The 10203-nt window shown below is 34.1% G+C and overlaps 2 long non-coding RNA genes across 2 annotated transcripts; one reads left to right on the forward strand and one right to left on the reverse strand.

The window, feature by feature from the left end:
* Positions 1 to 663: 663 nt before the first annotated feature.
* LOC134264641 (uncharacterized) lies at positions 664 to 6439 on the reverse strand. The gene is made up of 3 exons (XR_009991577.1): positions 6351 to 6439; positions 5286 to 5417; positions 664 to 745 (listed from the first exon to the last, which is right to left on the reverse strand). It is a non-coding gene; the product is annotated as an uncharacterized LOC134264641 (long non-coding RNA).
* Positions 6440 to 6477: 38 nt separating this feature from the next.
* On the forward strand, positions 6478 to 9117 carry LOC134264640 (uncharacterized). The gene is made up of 3 exons (XR_009991576.1): positions 6478 to 6567; positions 7978 to 8099; positions 8677 to 9117. It is a non-coding gene; the product is annotated as an uncharacterized LOC134264640 (long non-coding RNA).
* Positions 9118 to 10203: the final 1086 nt, after the last annotated feature.

A 10203-nucleotide genomic window follows, 5' to 3' on the forward strand; every position in this document is an offset into this window, starting at 1 on the left:
CCAGCAACTTTTAAAAGTGGATTATAAAATTGTTCCTGATAAATGATTCTGTTTGAAATTGCATGCATATAAATCTTCCTATATTTCTTTGAAAAGATAAATAGTATTTTCAATATAATGTAAATTATAAAGTTAAAGACAGAATAAAATTTGGGTCTTGGCCATACATTCTTTTGTAAAACAGTTTTTTAGAGTTGAGACAGAACAGTGATTGCATGTTATATATGAGAAACAATCGGGTGTGGTATATGGTATATTCAGTACTGGGGCTTGATGCTTCAATGTTTACATTAAAATTTTGGTTGTAAAATTTTAAGGTTAAAAGAGAGATCTAAAAGTCAATTAGTTTTACCTTCTTGTATGCCCATTAAAAAAGTTTCATGATTATTTTACAGCTTTGTTGTTTATTTACATTTATTTTATTTTCCTGCCATTAACCGATGATTCAGTTATTTGACGCATCACTATATAGAAATTAATCAACAGCAAGCATCAGTATTGTCCATTGCTGCGTAAAGCCAGTGATGATCCCTATATATATATAGATTGGTTTTTGACTTTAAGTTGATGCCATGAAGATCTTTTATATAGTACTGATTTGATCTACTAAGCAACCTTGCTACAAATTGTTTTGTTTTGTATACCTGCTGTGTAGTTCTTGATGGAGAGGCTTCAGGAATGCTCATAAATACTGGCAGTGGAGCAGGAGCTGACACACTGGCAACAAACTTTGTAGTTGATGTATCTGAAAAAGGATTTTCAATATATATTTTGATTTACCATACCTTTAACTGTTTAACAAAGGGCCATTTCTTCATCAGCAGATTCCTTTACCTATCTATTCTCATGTAAATCTGTAGCCCCACCATATTCTATACAAATTCTCAAATGGAATATAAAATCAATCAGATAATCAATAAACCTATATTTCTTTCTAATTATGTTGAACTTTGATACCTCATAGTTGCCCCACCCTTCACCAGGGCATCATGATCCGAATAAACGTGAATCTACACTACCTGTGAATGCTTCATATCAATACGATTAATATTTGCTTTGTTTTTCTAAGGTACCGGTAGTTTTTAAAAAAGTTTTCCAACATATTTTTTGTAAAATTTTGATCCCCCATTGTTGCCCTATCTTACCCAAGGGTCCTGATTTGAAAAAATTCATATCTTTAGTGCCTGAGGATGCTCCATTCAATACACATCTCCATTTATATATTCTTGAGAAGAAGACTTTCAAAAACCTTTTTATACAAATTTTTATTATCAAATCTATCACCCTAACCTTAGGGGTCATGATTTAAACAAATTTAAATCTACACTAACTGAGGATGCTTTCATAATATGATTTGTCATGGTTTTGTTTTTCTTGAGAGGAAGATTTTTTCCTAGTACAGAATCCCATGTAAAATTTTGATCCCCCATTATGGCCTCACTTCAACCTGGGGGGTCATTAACAAATCTTGAACCGACACTATGTTTTGAATGTTTCATATAATAAGTTTCAACATTTCTGGCCCAATGGTTCTTGAGAAGAAGATTATTAAATAATGCCACCAAATTTCTAAATCATTCTGAATTTTATCCCCTTGCATTTGAATCCCTTTCACCCAAGAATGCTTTGTGGCAAGTTGGGTTGAAATTGGCCCTTAAGTTGGTTTTTGAGAAGATGTTGAGATTCAGTTGAATTAAAATTCTTTAAAGATCAATCATCTAGAGAATGTACATCAAATCCTGCAACTGAAGTATTTTTAGCTGAAATTGCACCAGATTGATTGGTACAATGAAACATACTGATTAAAACAAAAGATATTTGTGAAACACTTATCCTCCCACCTCCAAATAATTAGAATTTTTGGAATTTGGAAAGTCTTAAGAGCATAACTGTTAAAAATTACTCGATCATATCCAAAACAAAATTTGACTTAGATATTCTTATTCATTTCAGTATGCCCAACCTCTGCAAAGAAAATGAAATGAAAACGGCAAATAATTTGAATTTTTCTAAGTCCAAAGGGGGGGGGGGGCTTACTCTGTTAAACCTTGCTCGATCATATCCCAAACCGAATTTGACCTAAATATTTTTATAAATCTGTATACCAAATTAAATTTCAGTATGTGTTGCACATACATCTGAGAAGAAAATGAATTGAAACTGTTGGTGGACCAACAGATCTAGACAGAGATAGATCGACCGACCAATGACAGCAATAAAGCAAATTGCCCTCCTTTATTTGAAGGAGGCATAAAAATGTTTATTCATGCATTTCTCATTAATTTAGGGCACAAAAGTACAGTGACTTCCACTTAATCGGATAGCGGTTAAAAGTTTCCAAAATGGCGGCCATCGAAGAAGGAATGTAAACATATATGCTGATTAAAGATGGCAATAACTATTAAACAAGAGGCCCAAGGGCCTTATAGGTCACCTGAGTATTGTGTAACAACTTTCAAACATTTAACTTTGGTTCATGTTTTAAACCAGAGGCCATGAAATTTACAATTCACAATTTTGAAAGAGGCACCATTGCTTATCATAATTATAAACTTAGCATGCTTACTCTATTTACTTAATACCTAGAGAAAATGCACTTCCACTTTATAACCAGTTTTGCACCTCACCCCAAAGGAACCACTGACCCTGGGGCCACATATTTCAAAATTTTGCAAATTTTATCATAAAATGGTTGATTAATACCAAAGAGCAGATTTCAAAGCATTAATTTATTTTCAGACTATGAACCCCCCCCCCCCTGAACCAGGAGGGGAGGGGGGGCATAAAAAATAACCATTTTGCTAGATGTACCTTTCTTCATCATAAATATATATATATATATATACTTGGATCATTGGCATAAAACCAAGGAACAAAGGAAAAGATTTTCCAAGAATTAATGTGTTTTCACTATATAATCAATAGAGCCCCGCCCTAACACCAGAACCCCTGACCCTGAGGCCATAAAATTCAAAATTTTGGAAGAGACACTCTTGCTCGTCATAACTATACCCTCTGTTAGTTTATTTAATACCCAGAAGCAGAGAAGAAGATTTTCAAAGAAGAAATGCATTTTCACTATATAATCAAAAGAGCCCCGCCCTAACACCAGAACCCCTGACCCTGGGGCCATAAAATTCACAATTATGGTAGAGGCACTCTTGCTCATTATAACTATATACTTAGTTGATGCATTTAATACCCAGGAGCAGAGAAAAAGATTTTCAAAGAATTAATGCATTTTCACTATATAATCTATATAACCCCTCCCTATCACTAAAATCCCTGACCCTGGGGCCATAAAATTCACAATTTTTGAAGAGGCACTCTTGCTCATCATAACTATGTGCTTAGTTAGTTTATTTAATACCCAGAAGCGGAGAAGAAGATTTTCTAATAATAAATGCATTTTCACTATTTAATCAATAGAACTCCGCCCTAACACCAGAACCTCTGACCCTGGGGTCCTAAAATCACAATTTTGGAAGAGGCACTCTTGCTCATTATAACTATGCACTTAGTTCATTTATTTAATACCCAGAAGCAGAGAAGAAAATTTTCAAAGAATAAATGCATTTTCACTATATAATCAATAGAGCCCAGAGCTGTGGAAAACTGCCGGTCATGCCAGCAAGACCGGCAAAAAATGCCTGTGACTGGTAAAAATGCTATCGATGTCGGTCCAAATGACCGACCTCTTTCTTTGTCAAATGTTTTTGTTTTTCCATTTTGATTTAGGCCCATCATCGGCGCACTTCCCAGCTTTAATTATTGTATCTTATATACGATTGCGCAATACTTTTTCTTTACACGAGATCGAGGCTATAGGAAATGAAAGTGAAACCAGTATTGTCTTGCGTGATGTTTTAAATTTACAAATGGGACAGAATTAGGTAGAAAACATTAAAAAAAATAAAGACAGGCTAAATACCTGGGCATGTAAAACATTTCTACAGAAAAATTTCAAACACAGTTGGGTAAAGCGGTAAACCTAGTACTTCCGTCGTTTTTGTTTTTTTTTCATTGATTTCATGATGGTAGTATCGATGCACAGAATTTCGTAGGCTCCTTTTCGAGGTAAAATGCAATTCGCAAATGCATTAAAGTTTTCAAAAAATTACCTATACTAAGTCTATGCAGAATTATCATTGACGCCTGCCCAAAAGTGATGAAATCTAGTATTATAATAAATGCAAAAAACGAAAACGAAGGAGGACTTGGAAATTGAAACTGAATGTTATTATTAAGTAAAGTATAATTAAGAAAATAAATGTTAGGCTTTTCTTTTCAATTTTGCAACTTACTATTTCGGACAGGCAAAAATCACTTCGGACCGGCATATTTTGTCTTCTTGCCTGTCCGAATGACTGGCTATCTGAAAAAGTTTTCCACAGCTCTGAGAGCCCCGCCCTAACACCAGAACCCCTGACCATGGAGCCATAAATTTCAAAATTTTGGAAGAGGCACTCTTGCTCATCATAACTATGTACTTACATAGTTTATTTAATACCCAGGAGCAGAGAAGAAGATTTTTAAAGAAATAATGCATTTTCACTATATAATCTATATAGCACCGCCCTAGCACTAGAACCCCTGACCCTGGGGCCATGAATTTCACAATTTTGGTAGAGGACTCAAAGCTCAATACATTCATGCCACCAGTTTGCCTGCTTGATGTCCAAGAGTAAAGAAGAAGATTTTTAAAGATTGCAATAATCTTAGTGGTTTTGGCCCCACCCACCCCCAGGCCCCAAGGGGGCAGGGACCATGAAATTTACAATTTATGTTCCCCTTCAGTTCACCCATAGATGCTGTATACCAAATTTGGTTGAAATTGGTTTGGTGGTTTCAGAGAAGAAGTTGAAAATGTTCAAATGTTAACAAACGATGGACATGCAACGACGGACGAAAACGGATAGCAATAAGTCACCTGAGTTACTCAGGTGACCTAAAAACAATTTTTATAAGTAATTTTATTTGAAAAATGTTATCACATTTGATTGATAAGTAAGTTTAACATTTTATTTTAAGAGAATCACCTGGTAAAGTAATCAAACGAAAATGAAAGTGCAAGTTTGAAATTTGTATTGTCAATACATGTAGTACTTTACATCTTTGTTTGGACTCGAAATACAGCAATCGGCTATTTGAATATTCCGCTATTCTGATAACAGAAAGCTGACAATGTTACTATTGGAATAAGCGGGATCCACGGTACTTGAACTAGAATTGTCAAAAATGGTCTTTTGATCTTCCAAGAGATATGATAGATCAATTATTTGTACCTGTATTGGAAAGTTCTGCGCTCTCTTGCATTTTCTTGGCTAACTCAGCTTCCTCATTGGAGATTATTTCTGTTGATTCATCGGAAGATTCTTCCATCATTTTCAAAAGCTTTTTCTTCTCAGATCATATGACTGAAAAAAAAACACACCCCTAAGCCTAGAATATCAGCATTTTTGATTTTGGACAACAATAATGGAGAGATATATAGAACACATTGCTGTTTTGATCTGTGTTTTATCCCCTCACCAAGGCTTGGGGATGTAAAACACACAACTCGTTGGATAAAAATCATATCCAACTACAAATCATGTGAGATCCTATAAATATCATATGAATCAATAAACAAATTACACATTAAAAAAAATTAATGAAATGTTTCTTTTTTTTCCCTGGTACTGTCCAATCGAAATAGTTTAGAAATATTGTGGTGGAAGTAGGTTTTAAAACAATACCAATCAACAATACGCTTTGGTATTAGTTCAAGTGTCTATATGATGAAACAGAAAATATAAAATTTGAAGCCCAACCAAATCAAATCTTGGACGAACGGACCAGTTTACTTGTTAGTGCATCAGACCAATAAGATTTTCAACTGTTTTGTCCGATGGACCAGTGCTTTCAGATTACAAAGGTTTACATGACATACCATACACTGATACTACATCAAACAAAATGTACACTGGTGTGACACACTTTCTATTTAGTGTTGATATATAAGCCCAGTAATCGAAATCTTTTGCTAATATCCTTAAATAAAAGTTTATGACTTTATGTAGCCAGGTAGCAAACAAAAAACAAATCAAAATATAATTTCAAGAGAAATCCGGGGTGTTTTCCGCTTATGGTTTGATTTGGTAGCTAAATAAAGTTACCTCAGGTAGGTAAATAAAGCTATGTAGGTAAATTAACCTGTGTACCTAAATCTAGTGATTATACCAGACCTCACGGTGACTGAATTTGGGTACTTTAAGTTTAAGTTCAAGTACCACTTCGGGATAACGTTACTTAGATGTATTCTTTTATTATATTAGCAGAGATATAAATATTCGATCAACAATATATACCTTCGTGGTCCATTGGGTCAATATTATGACTTGTAGATAAAACAAATTCTGTAGACTGTCAGAGTCTCAGTAACAGTCTGGACACTCTGGGTCTGTATTGACTGTAACTTTTCAGGAAAAAGAGCACCAAAGACCCAGATTTTGACATCATTTCCTGGTTGAACAAGATGAAGCAGAGTAATAAATGGGTAGGCTTTACCTGATTGGCTGAATTGAGGTATGTAAATATTTTCATTTTAAAAGAAAAATATTAATGTTTGAAATAAATGATGGAATGTGGGAATATTACAAAAATTCTAGAAATACCAGGGGAGATTGTAGGAGTGGGGATTGATATTTTTGGCAGGGTGTCATTTACTGCCGATCTCTGTAAGTTCTAAATAACTGCAAATTTGACCTATAAACGCCGCGGAACGGTATATTTTTTTTCGTGTTTTTAATAAGTGCTTAGAACGAACTTTCAAATAATACCAGTGATTTGTTTGAACGGGAATTAGTAAATTACTTGGAGGGCAAAAGGTTTGTATAGAGTTCTATGGGAAATTAATTGGTACTCTTTTCCCTATAGAGACTCCATTTTTTTAATAAGTAAAGTGAAGTGAAAGTCATGAAAAGTTATTTTTAGCAATTTATTTGAATATTGAAGACATTTCGAGAGAAAAATTAGCAAAAATTTGAATTATTTATCTGTGGAATTAGGGTTAGAGGTGATTTTGGGTCTTTTGTAGACATTGGGGGGGGGGGGGGGGTTACAGAGGATGGAAATTGGTAAAACAATGTGTAGTTGACTTGGCCATAGGAGAAAGGTAAGTTAAGAAAATGTATCAGATTGATCTTATAATAAATGTTTGTATGTATTCATAAATTTATGTATGTATTTTACATGTACATGTAATTGTGTATTTATATGATTTGCTATATATGTGTACTTTTGGAAGTGTAGGATGGTGGCCTGGTGTTAATTTTTGTTTAGTTTCTTATACGTCTGCACGTTTGGTATCTTTTCGAATAATTTATTCGGCCCTTAAATGTGCGTTTCGTGGTGTTCATGTGAAAGGAGGTCATTTTCTGTCTTGACGTATCATGTCGGTAGTGTATGTGATCCTCTGGATTGCCTCCCTTTGACTGCGGGGGGATCAGTTTGTAGTTTGGTTGTTTCTATATTGTAGCTACACAAAGGTATGTGTTTTCCCTCTTTTTGCTCTTTGTAGTTCCATCAGGGTGACTCTCTGCAACTCATTTTCTACTGCTTTCCAGTTTTTGTACTTAGAGTTACTTCCCTTAGACTAGCTAACCAAATATGTAGAATTTCAACATGATATAATCTTAATTATTGTGACCATAGGCTTCTGATTTTGTTTTCTTGAATTATTGGAATGGCATTACTGCATGTATCACATTTGACTTTTCTAATATTTACATGTAATTACATGTAAAATTGTAAAACGTGTATTCCACCCTTGACGGATCCTTTTTTTAAACATTCGGCCATGTAGAAGATATGTAATTTGGTAATTTTTCAGAAAACTTGAAAAATATTGCTGTTTTCTTTATGATTTATGCTTAATTTGACTAACTTTATTGATTTATTTTCATTTAAAGACTATAGAGGACTTTCATATTTCAGCTTCCTGGACCCGGGAGAGCTTGGTATCTGATCGGCGGGGGGCATTTTCTCTATATGAGAAGAAGATGGAGACTCGCTACCCACCCGATATATTTTGTCGGACAGATTTCTGTACATTGCAGGTAAATTTTTCATTTATTAATTTTTCAGCCTCTTATTGTGGTGTACATTTTGGGGTTTTAAGTCAATTATTGCATTTCTTAATTTTTTACAAATTAATCTGAATTCCCCTTTTTAAAGCATGAAATTCAATAATGTAGATTATGGTTGTACTGTATAAGACTATCAGACACTGCACTTTGATTTGTTATCAAAAGTATTAATTTTCTCTTGTCTGAATTAATTGTAAACAAATATAATAGGGGGCACCTGCTATTTCTCTAAGTGTCTTTCACTGGGGGGTGGGGAAACTTTTTTGTATATACTTAAGCAACAGGAGGGGTTAGATAAGAATCATTTAGTATATCAGAGTCTAAATCAATTTACTTTTCATAAGCATAAGAAAATTTCTATATCAGTCTTTTTAAAACCTTTTAATTTTGCTTAATTAATTATGATTTATCAAATTTTGGACCTTTTTTCTTTATTCTGGGTAGATTCCACCCCTATGAAAAATTTGACACAATTATGACTTTATATCATTTTATTAACATCAAAAAACAAAATCATGTTATTTTATAAATATTTTATTCATTACAGTGACAACTGTATCCAGATTTCATCACAGGAATGAAAGTTTTTCACTCTTTGGAAAAGCACCTGCAGCAGGGAGGGGACATTCATTAAGATGGCCACAGATTCCAAGACACTGAAGTGACAGGCCTCAAATTTCATACATGTATATTGGTAAGTATAAGGTCTTTGAAAATTACAAAATTGACTAATTCTGGGATAGGTAAATATGTAAGTATAGGAAAAAGAGCACCAAAGACCCAGATTTTGACATCATTTCCTGGTTGAACAAGATGAAGCAGAGTAATAAATGGGTAGGCTTTACCTGATTGGCTGAATTGAGGTATGTAAATATTTTCATTTTAAAGTAAAAATATTAATGTTTGAAATAAATGATGGAATGTGGGAATATTACAAAAATTCTAGAAATACCAGGGGAGATTGTAGGAGTGGGGATTGATATTTTTGGCAGGGTGTCATTTACTGCCGATCTCTGTAAGTTCTAAATAACTGCAAATTTGACCTATAAACGCCGCGGAACGGTATATTTTTTTCGTGTTTTTAATAAGTGCTTAGAACGAACTTTCAAATAATACCAGTGATTTGTTTGAACGGGAATTAGTAAATTACTTGGAGGGCAAAAGGTTTGTATAGAGTTCTATGGGAAATTAATTGGTACTCTTTTCCCTATAATCAGCCACGTACAAATAAATATTTTGAAAACAACGATCCCGATGTTAAAAAAGAAGAAAAGGAGATGGGTATACTATTGAGTATTGTATGCTCCCGGTTTCATTTGCTTCTAGTTATTTTTTAAGAACCAGCCACTGCCTAGGCTAATGTAATAAGTGATGCATTGTTATATAGGGTGCTGTTTTGTTGTTGTTGTTTTTTTTTGGGGGGGGATGTTTCCCGTAAAAACGCAGTGGCGGATTCAGGGAGGTTTGGGGTGGGGGCTCAAGGATTCTTTTTTTACAAGTGTCATTTTTATCAACTTTTTGCCGGCATGGTTAAGACTCCAACAAACACGAATCCATTATTCTACCAGGGACCTATATACTAACTTAGTATATAGGTCCCTGATTCTACACAACTTAGTCCAAAATAACTGACGTTTTACTGGCTTTTTTCATGTTTTTACGATTTTGATATTTTAAATACCATGTTTACATGGCAGCTATAGTTAAGAAATAAGGTACCATTTTTAAACATCTATCGGAAAACGCTGAACTAGGACCTGGGGTCCCCCGCAAATAGTTCGTCATTTTGCGTAGTAATAAAACATTCTAGGAACTCTCCAGGCATTTAAGGCACAAAAGTAAATTCATGGATATCATCAATACGGAGACCTCAGGTCACCTTATATATTAATTGAATTTTATATGATAGACAATTTTCTTTGTCTTACTCCAAAATAATCATATCTATAACTTTATAAAGATCAACTTTCTAATATATATATTAGCAGAAACGTGACAATAATAAAGGGTGACCAGAGGTAACCTGATATTTTACATCAATAGCTAGGGGGACCAAAGATCACCTTACATTGTA

Source organism: Saccostrea cucullata, unplaced genomic scaffold, assembly GCF_032062105.1.
Source record: "Saccostrea cucullata isolate Sc308-1 unplaced genomic scaffold, CSIRO_AGI_Scuc_v1 ctg1225, whole genome shotgun sequence".
NCBI classification, from domain to species: Eukaryota; Metazoa; Mollusca; class Bivalvia; order Ostreida; family Ostreidae; genus Saccostrea; species Saccostrea cuccullata.